Source organism: Scomber japonicus, chromosome 22, assembly GCF_027409825.1.
Source record: "Scomber japonicus isolate fScoJap1 chromosome 22, fScoJap1.pri, whole genome shotgun sequence".
Taxonomy (NCBI): Eukaryota; Metazoa; Chordata; class Actinopteri; order Scombriformes; family Scombridae; genus Scomber; species Scomber japonicus.
The window spans coordinates 18,569,978-18,586,393 of NC_070599.1; the positions used below are offsets into that span (position 1 = coordinate 18,569,978).

At 36.2% G+C, this 16,416-nt stretch overlaps 1 protein-coding gene and 1 long non-coding RNA gene across 3 annotated transcripts in view; both read left to right on the plus strand.

Moving 5' to 3' along the window:
• Positions 1-16,416, plus strand: part of LOC128383510 (basement membrane-specific heparan sulfate proteoglycan core protein-like) — a 333,871-nt gene that overhangs the window by 70,463 nt on the left and 246,992 nt on the right. The window lies entirely within an intron of this gene.
• Positions 604-16,416, plus strand: part of LOC128383968 (uncharacterized) — a 43,726-nt gene continuing 27,913 nt past the window's right edge. The window contains exon 1 of one of the 2 annotated variants that reach the window (XR_008324002.1): positions 604-641. This is a non-coding gene — a long non-coding RNA (uncharacterized LOC128383968). Of the gene's footprint in view, positions 642-1,449; positions 1,490-16,416 lie in introns of those variants that run through there. The other variant, XR_008324001.1, reaches the window with a different exon arrangement.

A 16,416-nucleotide genomic window follows, 5' to 3' on the forward strand; every position in this document is an offset into this window, starting at 1 on the left:
CAGATTTTGATTTGTTGTGAATGTTTAACAGTTTAACATATCTCTAAAATTGTGGTTGCACATGAAGTCGTGTTTATTTGTATGGCACAATATAACATACCAGTGTGTTTTACTGAATCAGGATATCAACAGACATTGACTCAAAGATACATTTCTTTAAAAAACAAACAAAATACACAGAAACTGAGGTTTAAGTGACAACAGATTTGTGTGGATTTTGATTTTCCTTTTCTACATTTTAAATTCTGCTGCTAAAAAAACAAGAATCCCTCTTTCCTCTTTTTTTTCATTCTGCATGTGTCTGCTGAACAAACAAATCCTGAGATCTGGTTTCTGTTTTAGATGACGGTCTAACGTATGCTCAGGTTAACCGTCATAATAAAGGCAAAGCCAAGAAACAAGGTAGGTAAAGTCTACACTCACCATCATGTTGGTCTCTGACTCAGTGTCATGTTTGTAATGTGCTAAATAATTACAAAAAGTGTTTGTAATGATTACCTTTTCATTTCATACCTTGTGATAAAAAGAAAATATACATTAATTTTTTTCTTGCATTTCCTTCATCATCCTAACAGGAAAGCATCAAACAGTGGATGCAGAGAGCTCTGTTTACGCTGAGGTGAAGACAGGATCTGCTGCAGGTATATTCACACATTTATGTTTTTATTGAAAATGTGTCACATAATTAATTATTAATTACACTGTTTGTAATTATGAGTCAGCATGTAGTTCAAATAATCTACAACATCTCTGGTACTACTTTGAGTTTTGAGGCAGATATTGTGAAATCTTACTCACATACAGGAACCTTTAGACTCTCAAATGAGCTGTTTCATTTACATTAGGTAGTTATTTTATGTCCTGGTGTATCAGTTGTTTCTTATAAACAGATTTGACGCAGACCAAACTTTCAAGGATGAGACATTTCTCAAAAAAACAAACAAAATACTCAGAAACAGGTTTAATTCAAAACAGGTTTGTATGGATTTTGATTTTCCTTTTAATTATAATAATAATAATAGGAATAATAATAATAATAATAATAATAATAATAATAATAATAATGCATTAAATTTAAAGGCACATTTCAAAGCGCTCAAGGACGCCTTACAAGCCACATAAAACAACAACAACAGTACATCAAACATAATAAATCAGCTAACATTGACGTGGAAGTTAAGTTAGTATAATTTTACAAAAATAAATAAATGAATATGGATGTGTTTACATAGTGAGACAGTGTATGCCACTTGGAATAATCCTGAGATCTGGTTTCTGTTTTAGATGACGGTCCAACGTATGCTCAGGTTAACCGTCACATTAAAGGCAAAGCCAAGAAACACACAGGTAGGTAAAGTCTGCATTCATCATCATGTTGGTCTCAGACTTTTTTATTTCATACCTTGTGTTTGGATGTGTGTTTATTTTACATTATGTGTGTATGCAGAGAGCCCTGTTTACGCTGAGGTGAAGACAGGATCTGCTGCAGGTACATTCACACATTTATGTTTTTATTGAAAATGTGTCACATAATTAATTATGAATTACACTGTTTGTTATTATGAGTCAGCATGTAGTTCAAATAATCTACAACATCTCTGGTACTACTTTGAGTTTTGAGGCAGATATTGTGAAATCTTACTCACATACAGGAACCTTTAGACTCTCAAATGAGCTGTTTCATTTACATTAGGTAGTTATTTTAGATTTAAAGGTGGAGACAGAGTCAGAAGTGTGAATGTCTGATAGGAGAGAGCTCCAAAGGCGGGGGGCAGATCGGCTGAAGGCTCTTGACCCCATGATGGTTAAGTTGGCAGATGGAGCAGAGAGCTGGTTGGCAGAGGAGGATCAGAGAGTTCAGGAAGGTGTGTAGATGTGAATAAGTTCAGAGAGATATGATGGTGCTAGGTTGTGAAGGATCTTGAACGTGAGGAGTAGAATCTTAAAGTCAATGCAGGATTTGATAGGGAGCCAATGAAGTTGCTGCAGAGCAGGAGTGATGTGTTCAATAGAGGGAGTTCTGGTTATGATACGAGCGGCTGCGTTCTGGACCAGTTGGAGTTTGTGAAGAGATTGATGATTGATGTTGCGTAGATGGAAGAATACAGACCGAGTAACGTTATTGGTGTGGGCTTCAAATGATAGTGTGCTGTCCAGGATGACACTCGGGCTCTTTACCTGAGGGGAGGAACAGTGGAACAGTTGATGGTCATGGAGAAAGAGTTGGGTGTTGGCTTTTATTCCTTTTAAATTCTGCTACTAAGAAGAACACAGCATCTCAATTTTATTTTTATTTTCATTCTGCATATGTCTGCTGAACAAACAAATTCTAAGATCTGGTTTCTGTTTTAGATGATGGTCCAACGTATGCTCAGGTTAACCGTCATAGTAAAGGCAAAACCAAGAAACAAGGTAGGTAAAGTCTACACTCACCATCATGTTGGTCTCAGACTCAGTGTCATGTATGTAATGTGCTCAATAATTCAATAATAATTTGAAGTGCTTGTAATGATTACTTTGTCACTGAATATCTTGTGTTTGAATGTTTATTTTACATTATGTGTCTAAAATCAGCTCCTGCAGCAACTGATGAAGCTGTTTATTCTGAAGTTAAACCAGGAACAGCTCATGGTAATAATTAATCATGCTGATAATTAAATAGATTATATGTCACAATAACATTTGGAAAGCATCTTTACATCTTGAATAATTATACACCTGTTTCTGTGGTTGTCTTTCAGGTCTATAAAGACAGCTGTGTGGACAAGGCCAAATAAATATGGTTAACAGCATTTTATAACCATTGTGTGCATCTCTGCTATCCAAATATCAGCCATGCTCAATGCTTCGTACAGTTAATATAATAAGATTATATGAAATAAATACATCATGTGGATTTAATACTTTGTTTTTTAGCAGAAAGCACAAGACTACTGAGGTTTATGTAATATTTATGCACTGTATTATTATTTTATTTGTAGTTATTTTTCACTGTATTTTTAAAAGTTTGATTGCAGCTATTTCAAAAAGCAGCAGGAGGTATCAGTTTGAAATGTGTAAATGATATTAAGCAGGTGATACTGCAGCTTTAAACCCAGCATATTTTTTAGTGTTTGATGAAAAAGCTTCAGGATGGACATCAGCAGTTACTTTTGTATTTGTAATAAACTGCTATCAAATGTTACATGAAAGTTTTCCTGTTGTTATACTGGAAAGTTTTTCTGAATTTACTGGTGTTATACTGTATGTGCAAGTATACAGTCAGTGGTGTTCGTCATTTCTTTGTTGGATTTATTTGATATATATTTTATATGTTTATATAATCGAAAGATCTAGAGGTTATTTTGAATTATTAAATGTGAAGCTCTGGTAACATTTGGGGGAAAAAATCAATCAATAAACTTTTTAAAGAATTAAATAATCTGGTGTTTTAATTTCTTTTTATATTTATATAATATATATTAATATATTTATATAACTGAGCAAGCTAGAGTTTATTATTTTTAATTATTAAATTTGAAGCTCTATGAACATCTGGGGAAACAAAACATTTATCTTTTTTCTCCAGATCTTAAGAAATGTTGCCATCCAATATCACATGTGAGTATTACCTAATATGATCTGATCAGAGAGCAGACAGAGTTGAGGAAGCAGAGAGGAGAGTGGTGCACTACTGATCCATATCTAATAATGAAAAGTTGAACAGTAATTAAACATGAAGAAATAACCTCCACACCAATTAAACTCCATCCTTTTTCATTTGAAGGTATATGGTCAGTTCACTTCCTTATAGAAGCCTATTGCTGTCCTATAAGAAAAAAGGCACAAAAAAAAGCATCAGTTTCATGTTACAATGTAATACTGACGCTTTGTTTCTTTTTCTGTCTTGGCAGCCAGTCATAATTGTATTTAAAGACAATCAGTTAAAACAAATTCTGTAGTTTTTGTATTATATTTGGATGCATTGCATTTTACTCAAGTTCTCTTACTTCCCGAAATATTTTTACCTTTACTATCCTGCAACGTTTTATTTTACAGTTCAAAAAGATTTACGTAGGCCTAACGCTAGCTAATTGTACTTTTTCTGTTCCTTTTTTAGCTTAGCTTAGCTAGCTTAGCTTGGCTAGCTGAAATAAGCAACACCACTGAGACACTTAAAGACCGTGTAAAGTGAAAATATATTTGTGTTCTGAGTTAGTCACATCACAGACAGATGTGTTATTAACCATCCTTCCAAATTTGAATGCTAGAAAAATTGTCTAAGTATGTAAAATTATCTTTTAAAATCATGAAAAATCAAGCACTTCTCTGTGCTGCCAAACGCTGGGGGCGTGTCTGCTGAAGGCGCTGGAAACACACCTACGCACGGAAGGGGGCCGCCTCCGTGTAACATAGCAACAGTAGCAATGGACGCTCGCGCTAACAGCATTGCAGTGACCCAGCCCTACATGTTCGAGCCATCAGAGCCAGACACTGACTCAGACAATGAACCTGCACAATCTCGTGCCTCACAGTCTGCAACAGAATGGTAATGTATTTCTCCTATTTATGCAAGTTAGCAATATGTATTACTGACTATGGGAGTCTACAGTTAGCCGAGTTAGCCGCCAAGCTAGCAACCGAGTTACGCTCCCACTGACTATTATAGCCTAGCAAAAACGTTAGGGTTTCATGTAATGAAGAATTGTGATTGTTTTGTCTGTTCACAGATTAAACAACACTTGATTTTTATTAATGTTTCGTTAATTTAATTACTCCTTTTGTTTATACCTAATAAAGGTAGTACTAGTATTTGTTTTAGACTGTAGTGGGTGGTAAACCCATTTAAATTCAGTTTGTCCAGCTTTGAAAGGAGGCAGTTTACTCGTTTTTTCAGATCACATTATTCAACAAATGTGGGGAAACGCATTAGGTAACTAATTAGACTACAAAAAAGTAAAATATAACACTAGCCAGTTTCACTTAGTCAGTTACTTACTTGTGTCTTCTGATTAATTTGTGGATTGCTGAATGTCATCATTATAACACACAGGCTGAATAAGACAATATGCTTCAACTGATTAGGTCATTTTGCTGAACCAGGCTTCATACTGAACTGACAACTGAAATGGTTAACATTTGTCACACTGTGATTAAAAATGTACTTGTGCAGGTGCACATGTGGAGAATGCAGAACAATGCCCACAGAGGTTGAAAATGTCTGCTGCAAGGAGCTGAATGCTGTATGTAAATGAAAACTGTTTTTCACAATAATAATTCAAATAATGAATACATAAGCAGCAGCATACTAGATGTCTAGCACTAAAACACCTATTACACATATTCCTATAGGTTCAGAGTAGATGTGGAGAGCTGCCTGAAGAGCCACGCTGCATGACTCTTCATCCAGGCTTGGAGCCAGTCTGCCTGAACCCCTACTCCCTGCAGAATGCCCTAAACATTTATCAGGCAGACCATGGACCACTGGCGGAAAAGGAAAGATCTGGGTAACGTAGACAATATAATATTTGTTTTACTGATTTCGGATATTTATAAATTACACTTGTGTTGATCAAATGACATGCCTTTCAAAGAGAGGTAAGGTTTAGTACCCGGGAATAAACTTACATCATTTATACAATCATATTATAGTTGACTAATGTATACAGTGTATTTCATTTACACTTAAAGCACATGAGTGATGCTTGACTGTATCCATTTTAATCCTTCATCTTCCTGAGCTATATATAAACTCTCATGTTGGACAGATAAATACTGGTTCATTCTTTAGCTGTTTTTCACTACATAGTAAATCAACCAACATGTACATCACCTTGATATATAGATGTATAAACTGAATGCACATGATTGGACATTTATACAAGCAATCACTAGATTATTATTATTATTTCTGAAAATGTAGCTGTGTGGTCGTGGAAATTCCTTGGAATAAAAAAACTGCTGTCCATTTTCTTGTCCATCCATTTAGCCAATATGAGGAGGTAGACTGCAGGTTGATGAATCAAACTCATCTTCCGAGGTCCCAATCTGTAAGACATGACAAAAAATGTGGAGGGAAAGGCTTTTTGTTTATTACATCAATCAAACAAATAAGTTCAGTTTGGTTTCGGATAGGTTCTTCTAAAAGACAACACATGTCAATAATGTTTTGTGAAAGACAGCTCCAGTGTCAAATTTGATTACACAGAGGACAACATACCAAAAAGAAACATACATAAAAATATAAATCAAAGTATTTTTCTACATTTTTTATTACAGGCGTGCTCGCTACCTGGCCTACAGGAGTTTTGTGTCCTGGTGCTGGGGATACCTGGGAAAGGACAACCGGGTTGTCATCCCCTCCTGTGTTGTCCTCCGCATTCATCAGGAGTACCCTGATGAAGATGGGGAATACACAGGTTTTAAACCTCCCCTTTAGATTGTTTTATTATTTATAGTTTATTGCTTACTTATATTGTTATTTGTTTATAAAATGTGTCCAATGTGTAAAATAAATGTATTATTGAGTAATGATATATTTGTGTGTGTCACAACTTACTTCTTTTACAATGGAGGCTGGTGGAGCTCTGGTCCTGAGATTGGCTGAGGCAGGAGTAGGCTTGGGCGGTATAAAGGTGTTGCAGTATACCAAGGTGCTTTCTGAGTGCTTCATACTGTTATAGTGGTTTAATTTCAAATGTTTTAGTCACCACGGAAATTAGTCGCCAGAAATGTGTAATAAATACCATACACCAAGGTAAATGTCTGGAAGCTATGAAGGCTTGAAAAAAATATATACCGCCCAAGTCTAGGCACAAGGTAAGTCACAGGAACAGTGGCTGCCAGATATGCTGGAGGAAGACACTGAGACCTGTACATTGGAAAAGAAAACAGGAATAAGGAAAAGAGACATTAGGCTGTCATCATGACCACTGCATACATACACACAACATACCTCGTGGGTACCTCGGAAGCCACTTTGACGCTCATTTTAGGTGTCCCTCGGTCCATGTTTTACATTACACACAAACGTAAAACCTCAGTCTACATATAATTCCTTGTCATAGCTATATTGGTGCACATAAAATATTACCTGTCGGTTATCATTGTGTTGTCGGATGGATGACGCTCAGGGAATAAGGCCAAATTATGTCACGATTACATGCATGCTAACATTACACGGGCATGACAGGGTGCATGATGTAAAATCACTTTCAGGATTTGCACATTCAGCAAAATGCATTTAATTGCCTAAATGTACAGTATTATAACTTATAAGCACATAACGTTACTTACACTCTCTGACGGGCACATAATGCCGGTGGCGGTGATGATGGCACCTGCTGTCGGCGGGACGGGAGGATGTAACCCGGGGAGGGAGACGGTCGGTGGCGGGCTGGTGGCGGTGATATAGGCACCTGCTGCCGGCGGGATGGGAGGATAAGCCGGGGAGGGAGACGGTCGGTGGCGGGCACGTAATGCCAGTAGCACCTGCTGCCGGCGGGACAGGGGACGTAAGCCGGGGAGGGGAACGGTCGGTGGCGGGCACGTAATGCCAGTAGCACCGGCGGGACGAGAGGACGTAAGCCGGGGAGGGAGACGGTCGGTGCGGCACCTCTAACCAGACACAACGGACTGCTCAAAAATCCAGACTTCCAGTGAAGATGCACACACGAGGAGTCATGACTAGTTAGCTAGCTGAAAATTACTGTAATTGATGCTATCCAAAACCCGAGAGCGAGCTGGAAAACGACTGAGGCTAATGCGCTGAATGTATTTATACTGCAACAGCAGCAGGGGCGGGTTTATGATAATTACCGCCGCGTTACGTAACGCGGCGGAGATTTCAGACCCGCCTACTAAATCCTGACACAGAAATCTTGAAACACAGTTTGTGAAGCCTAGCTCCACAATTCAAATCTAAATGGTTGAAATGCTTTTTACACCTTTTTTAGAAATACATTTATGACCTATTTAATGTGTTTAGAAGAAAATGTCTGATTTCACTTTACACGGTCTTTAATTGATCAGCGAGGGGGGGAAATGAATAAGAGGAAGGTGTGTAAAAAGAAACGTAACGTAAAGGGGAGAGGTGCAGAGGGCAATAATAAGAAAAGCAGAAACATTTCAAACCAAGTGCAGGTCAATAACAGTTAGAGCACCGGGAGATGAAAAGGAAATAGAAAGGTGATGAAAAATCTGTTAATCTTTTTGAACTGTTATTGTTATTGTAGGCCTAAATGTTTAAACCACGTACCTTTTTATGTCGCCTCTCTAAACGTTTTAGTCCACTCTTGTCAGGTACAATACAGATGGTCCATACAGTATAATAGGTCCAAGATTGACATGGTTAAAAGTTATGAAGATGGGGGTGTAAATGAAAAATATACTGAAATAGTTAAATCTACCGTTAACGGTCATACGTGCCAATAAAGTTACTCAAAAACGTTGCGAATATGTCTCAATAATTAACAGTATACATTCTAATAATTATCTATAACATGTTCACTTATATTTCCACTCAAAGGACTAGAAACAAATATAACTAACTTAATAACTTCATATAAAGTCGGAGCATTTTTCCGTTGCCATGACACACACCAAAACTCTTATTGTGGCGTCATAGGTAAACAAAGCAAATTCCTGTTACATCACTTCCTGTTGCTTGCTATTGGCTGAGGCTTCAATACCAACGATAAATGAAAGAACGATGACCCCTAGTGGCCTGGACGTTCTAGCAGCAAATAAACAGTTCTCTTTTCTTTTCTTTGTTTCATTTCAATTTGATATGCTGTACATTTCATAATGCAGTTGCTCAACCCAAGACAGAATGTACTTGTCTGTGACTTCTTGTGCCTTGTTTGTATGTAATTTGCAATAAAAAATAAATAAAATAAATAAAAGAATAAAAAGTATATCCAGGTCAGGGGGTCGGGAACCCCTAGCGGCCTGGCGCTTTTCCGTTGTGCTCACTCAATATGCAGCATTTCTCTGTTGCATGTGTTTTGAGTGTTTGTGTCGTTTTGGTTTTGCATCTTTTCTGTATTTGCAGCATTTTGTTGTTGCATTTGTTTTGTGCGTTTGTGTGTCTTTGGTTCTGCATCGTTTCTTTGCAGCATTTTGTTGTTGCATGTGTTTTGTGTGTTTGTGTGTCTTTGGTTCTGCATCGTTTATGTATTTGTAGCGTTTGGCCGTTTCTGCCACCGCTGGACTGGCTTTGTGAAACCGAAAAACCAGAGTTTCCTTCAACTCTTAGTCAACTAACTCTGAGTTTCACTAAACCTGCTTTCTGATGTCACCACCAGTCATAATTATATTTAAAGTAAAAAAAAGTAGATTTTGTATTATATTTATATGCATTGAATTTTACTCAAGTTATCTTACTTCCCAAAATATGTTTGTCTAGAAAGAAATCCTGCAAAGTAACAGGAACCTCTTCTTTTCTGCTTATAAATATATTAGCTCTAGTGTGTATGTGATGACAACACTGTTTAACTCAAAGCATCAAATGTGGTTGCTATGTGCACTGTGATGTTGGAGGTGTATTTCTACAAGACCAACATTTCGGGTGAAGAATTGGAAATTCAGACCACAGATGGATGTGTTGAGTTCAAATATTGACTAACATTACTTTCTTTTGTTTAAATCTATCATATCACCATAATTGCTTTTTCTCTTTGGAGGCAACACATTTATAATTCGGGTCACTGAACGTGAAATAAACAATTAAATGTTACCCATATGTGATGTATAATGGCTAAATTCTAATTGGTTTCATGATTCATGGATGTGCATACATGTTTATTGTTTATACAACTTTTTAATATAACATTTCCAGGCACAAACCTTTGCACAAGAGATGAATTAATATATTTCTGCAGTGACCAAGAAATGTAAACATGTCTGCAGGTAAATCAACTGAAGAGGTTTGAGCTTTACCTATAAGGGAAGGAAAAACAGGAAGGCTAAATTTAAAACAAGTCTGAGAAAAAGTTTGATTTCATTTCCACATGAAATGTAACTTCTCTCTTTCTGTTGCATTATAATTGAAGCAAAGTAGAAACATTTGTCAGACTGGGAGCAGCTGAGTGACAGAGTGTCAGTGCTGGATGTGAGGATGAGGTCCACTTTGATCTGTGTGCTGGGATTATTCTGTAAGTACATTACTGACTTTGTTTGCATGGCACAGATTAAAGAACATGTTCCTGATTAGTCACAATTACAGAGTATCACTGGTTTCATCAGTTTCTCTGAGAGCTTGAACACAGCTTGCTTATAGTTTTTAACTACAGGCTTATTTTTTTAGTCCAGATGTTGGTTGGTAACTTGGCTCAGTTTAGATTGGAAGACTGTTTTATTTATTTATTTTTTTCATAAATACTGTACTGCACCATGCATTAAATTGTTTAAGGTATAGTTTTGTATATGGGTTTTCATCTTTATGATATTTTCATTAGTATTCTCATTTTACTTTTAATTTTAAACAGTTGGCAGGAAACTTATATCTGTTTCCTGCCAACTAAACTATATGTAGTTTTAAATGCCTTTATTAGGATTTTGACTGATGAAGTTTTAATTTTTTATAGTGATGACTACACTCTTCTATGGACGTTCTGAAGGTGACCAATTATTTTTATTTATATAAATATTTAGCTCTTTTTGTCATCTACTGTATTACTCTTAATAATATCAAACTCTTGTGTTTGTATTTTATAATTTATAATAGTGCAGAAAACAACATAAAATATAAAATATCAGCTGTCATCCCACTTGAACTTGTTGAACTTAACAACAGAGGTTTAGCACCAGTGTTACCACATGATCATCACAACTATTCTGGTGTTAATTAAAAATAAAACAAAAATAAAAATGATCAAATAAATGGAAATGCAATAATTATAACATCAACCTTACCTTGTTTGTTTGTGCTGCAGCAGTTCCTGTTTCCCAAATCAGTAAATGACCAAGAATAGTCATATGTCACATGCTCTGTTTGTAACTTATATATGATGGTATTAGCTAAATGACATTGATATTATTAAGTGAAATTTCATCTCATACTTGTTTTGTTTGTTTTTGCTCTAAACTGAACAGTGTATGAATCCAAGCCGACACTGACAGCAGACAAAACCATCATACCAGTAGGAGGCAGTGTGACACTGAGCTGCTCTGTGGATGATTCTGCTGACTGGAAATACTACTGGTTCAGAGAGTATTCTGCTCTTCAGTCCATACATGAACCAGTTAACAAGGTCTCAGAAGGAGGCATCTATCACTGCAGAGCAGGAAGAGGAGACCCAGAGATCTTCACAGTGCTCAGCAGATCAGTCACTGTTTGGAAAGCTGGTGAGTTTAATAATAATTGCAGAATACTACAACATTTAAATCTATTATCAGAAGTGTGAAAAGTCATTTTTGTGTTGATAGCAAAAAAGGAGAATGTTAATGAACAAGTGAGTATATGTTAGTAGCTCTTGATCCTCTGATGACGGCCTGTTCAGGTTGTGTAAAGATGTGAAACAACAGTGGAAGCTTCCACAACACATTTGTCCTGTTAAAATATTTGTATTATAAACGCCATTTTTGCTGAGAAGCTGCCATTCTGTTTCAGTCCAGAGTTTAAATTGCAGAGACTTTTATATCATAGATGCCAAAGGGTCACATAAGTTCTATATTAAGTATAAAAGAATGTCTTTGTTTTTCTTCTGTTTGTGTGTGGGTGCATAAACTTAATTCGTATACTGGCAATAAAATGGCTGTGTTAGTAACAGGTGGAGGTGGTAGGACCCACATGCAGCACAGCACATCTTTATTAATACTCTCAGCAAAGTAACTGAACAGGTACTGTTCACTGTTCCTTCTGCTTTTGTGTTGCTTGATATGTTTTCACACTTCTGTCTTCAAACTGCTTTTGATATTATGGCTGTTGAATCTAAGTTTTCTCAATTAATTTTTCTAATGGTATCCTAATCAATTGTTTTCTTTCTATGTTTTCCTTTAAAAAAATGTGAACAGTTCCCAATAAGGCTGTTGTGACTCTGCAACCCAACTGGACTGAGATATACAGCGGAGAGACGATCGTGCTGAGATGCGAGATCCACGACGGAGACACAGAGTGGGAGTATGAATGGAAGAGTCCCCCTGGCACATATCCAAAGAAAAATGAATACATGATTAGCTATGCTTCTTCACACCACAGTGGAAACTACAGGTGTAGAGGCAAAATGAAAAATGCAAAACATATTTCAACAGAGTGGAGTGCTAACATCAAATTGACAGTATCTGACTGTAAGTCTGATCATATCTAATTTTACACTGAAAATATTCAATCAAATAAATGTTTGTACAGTATTTATTTAGATATCAAATATATTGAGTCAAAACATAATTCTACAACAGATGAAACGACACGTTTTATAGAGTTTTGTAGTGATCATATGTAAATCCTACACACTGCACCTTTAAGTTTATATTACAGATCTAAAATATATTAAGATAGAATTTAATTCTATAATACATAAAATGGTACAACTTTCAGTCAAATAAACTTTAGTCTATAGACTAAAGTTTTATCATAACATGTTGTCATTCTGAGAAAATCACTTTCCAACAGATAAACCAGCAGCTGTCCTCACTGTGTCTCCATTATGGCGGAGTCCTGGAGACTCATTAACTCTGAGCTGTGAGGTTGAACATCCATCTGCAGGATGGAGGTTTTACTGGTATAAGATTGTTCCCAAACTATCACACAACTCCTACATCTATGAGCTGCTACCTGGTAGCATCAATGGGACTGAACAGGATTCCTACATCATTCATGGTCCGACACACACAGCAAGATATATGTGTAGAGCTGGAAGAGGAGACCCAGTGTATTACACTCAATACAGCAAACCTGGGTTTGTTTGGTCTGGAGGTGAGTTTGTTTGTTTTAGTCTCTTTCTGTCAAGAAGCAGTTGTGATGTCATTATCTGGGTATTGATTGTGGTGAACCTTTGACCTTTCTCCATCAAGTCAACGTTTCAGTTTTTCACCAAACACAATGTTGATGTTGAATTATTTTAGAAACTGGACTGAGCTGGATATCTTTCTTTATATCTTCAATTTATCTGAAAGTATTAAAGCACCAAAAAACTGAGATATTATGATTTTACTTGTACTTATCTTGGTAGCAAGTTTTCAAGATAGAAAAAATAATCCAAACATCCATAAAACAGCTGAAACCTCTCTGTAGCACACTTCACGTCTCCACTGTCAGTCCATATGCTCTGTATGTTCTTAACACTCAGTTTCACCTAACCACAGCACCTGATGCACCGATTATATGATTCAGATGTTTTTATTCTCAACAATAAATGGTATTAAAAGTACAAATAATATAATTATTTGCATTGTGATGTTTTTAAATGTAATATCTCTGTTCTTGGTTTTTCATTACATGTTTTCAGATGTTCATTCAGCAGTGACTCTCAAAGTGAGTCCTGACAGAGTGCAGCACTTCACCTCTGACTCTGTCTCACTGAGCTGTGAAGGAAACTTTACTAAGTGGAGAGTGAGGAGGTTTCCTGTGGACTACTCAGACTGTTATTACTGGAGGTCCATGACTGGATCCACATGCAACATCTACAGTTCACAGCAGAGTGATGCAGTGTACTGGTGTGAGTCTGGATCAGGAGACTTCAGCAATGCTGTCAACATCACTAAACAGAGTATGTTTTCATTACATACATTTTATTTTCAGCTTGTATTTAAATTATTTTCAACATGGTGTCACTAACTACACTTCCTTTTGATAATTGTTCTTATAGTGTGTTCTTTAACAAAGAATTTAAAGCTTATTCAATTATTTTTCCTAGATATTATGGTAAAGATGTGCCATCCAATAAATTAGAAAATCAGACATTCTCTGCAAAATATTATAATTGAGTTGGTTTCTTACTAAAAACAAGCAATGCCAAAGCATCACAAATTACACCAAAAACCCTGCTGTGTGCCAAATTAAAGATTCTTCATATTTATTTCAATGAATAGAAATCAGTGTTTTACACATTTAAGATGTTTTGTCCACAGTATGTTTGGCCTGCAGCAAGACCTTTCTTAAGGTTTGATGATAAAATTAAAGTGCTGATTTAGTCAGAGGTGTTTTTGTGACAGTAGCCATCCACTGTTTCTTTCATGTGTCCCTGTTAGCTCTAGAGCTAACTAGCCATAGCTATATTTACAGTTATGTAATAAAGCTGAAATGTTGGGTCTTTGTCCAGCTACACTGATTCTGTGAAATATATTAGTTGTAGAAAAATGAAAAAGGTATATGTGTGATCTCTTCTTATAGTTTTATGTCAGCTTGTTCTAAAGGCCACCAGCTGGTCTCTGACTGAAACTTCTTATTCTTTGACTGTTTTACAGATGCAGATATTATCCTGGTGAGCCCTGTGCATCCTGTGACTGAGGGACAGTCTGTTACTCTTGGCTGCAAACTGAGGACAGGAGAATTACTTTCCAACGTGTTTTTCTATCAAAATGACAAACTTATCCAAAGTGACACCAGAAGAGAGCTGAATATCTCTGCAGTGTCAAAGTCAGACGAAGGTTTCTACAAGTGTAAATACTCAGGAGAAGAATCAGCACAGAGTTGGATGTCAGTTCAGGGTGAGTAGGATTAAAACAATTCATGAAAAAGTTGAATCATTTACTGTGTACAGTAAATGTATGTGTGTGTTTTTTACGTCTAGCTTTGTTTATTCGTGTGTGTGTGCTGTAGTTTGGTTTATATTTACTCACAAATAATTAATTATTTTTCTGCTGATTATAAATTGTGTTTAGGTACTACAGGATACAACTTATTTTTTTATTAATATTTATAATTTATTATCTCTTGCAGCAGTGTCCAGGCCTGAAAACTCTTCATCTCTTATTCAATTAATCGTTGGGCTGGTTTGTGGAGTTGCATTTATTATTCTCTTGATCCTGTTGTATCGCTACAGACGACCCAAAGGTGAGACTTTTTCGTTCTGATGTTAAATCGTTTGTTTTAATTAGTAAAATACACGTGATGTATTCTGATGTCATGATGTGGAATAACAGAACTTATAAAACAACCATATCTAACATCAAGTATCTTTTTCACAGGTTCTCTCTTCATCAGGTTGGTATAAAACCATCTTATCTTATTTATAACGTAACAACAGTACCTTCAATGTTCCTCATTAAATTTAATGTATTTTCTAAATGTTTTAGGCCAATCCAGTCTGAGAGCACCAATCAGAATGAAACTCAACGTAATGAAAACTCCTCTTCTCTTCATGGTCAGTCTGTTGATTTATTTGATGGACTTAAATTAACTCTAACCTGAACATCTTTACTCTCAGTTTCTGTTCAGCTGGTTCTTAATGAACATTAATCAAAAGCCACAGTGTCAAAGACTTGTCAGCTGTTGAACCACATGCACAAAAGATCACAGTATAACATGGTTTCACATTGTTTAGACTTGAACTGAACCTACTAGAGAGAGTCCTGAAATATTATTGTCCTACTGTCCTTTCATAACAATACATACTATAATAACACCATCACAGCTTCATGGTATGAACATATGTTTCAGTCCTGTTTGAGACTTTTTAAATGTTACTGTTTCAAAGACTAAAACATGTAATATTCATTTCATCAGTTGTTCATCAATTTACACTCATTGCACCACAAATAATAAAAATCTCTATAAATCAATCAAAGGCTCTGAGGACATTGAAAATGGTACCATATATACCAGGGTCAATTAAAATTCACTAAGGTCCAATTTGTGAAAATGTCCTCAAGTGGAGGTCTGGAACATCATGTCTGTGTTATTTTTCAGTACCTTGAAGTAGCATTGTAGTTACATCAGCATCTGTGACTGTCAAATCTGGACTATGGCAAAAACATTTATTAGTATTTACACTCAACTTGTGGGAATCAAATAAATAATAAAATAATAAAAAAAGAATAAGATAAATACATTTTCTTTTCTTATATCAAATAAAGATGATCGATTGTGATTCTTAACTAAAGTGCTTAGTTTTAGAAAAATAAAAAAGGATGTCTCTTTATCTTCTGCACCCTCACTGCTGATTTGAATGAGTATGTTGTATGTTGTAGTGGTGCTTAACATTGCTGCTTTTAATAATGGGTCTTGAACTGGCCTCTGGAAGGATGAACGAGTAGCTTTCTGTCCATTCTGGATTAAAAACCTTATTTTCATTGTCCACTTTCTTTTTCTTTGAGCTCACCATGTGAAATAGCTACCTCGTATCTGCTATCTCTCCTCTTGTCTCTGTGTGTATCTCACTGACAGTCGAGTCTCTAGATTGGCTGATTAGCATCACATGGTCTGTGAGTTTCTGAGGGCCGCTCCACTTTTACCGTAATAGCCTGAGAAGCTGCACCCGTGAAAATAGAAACGCT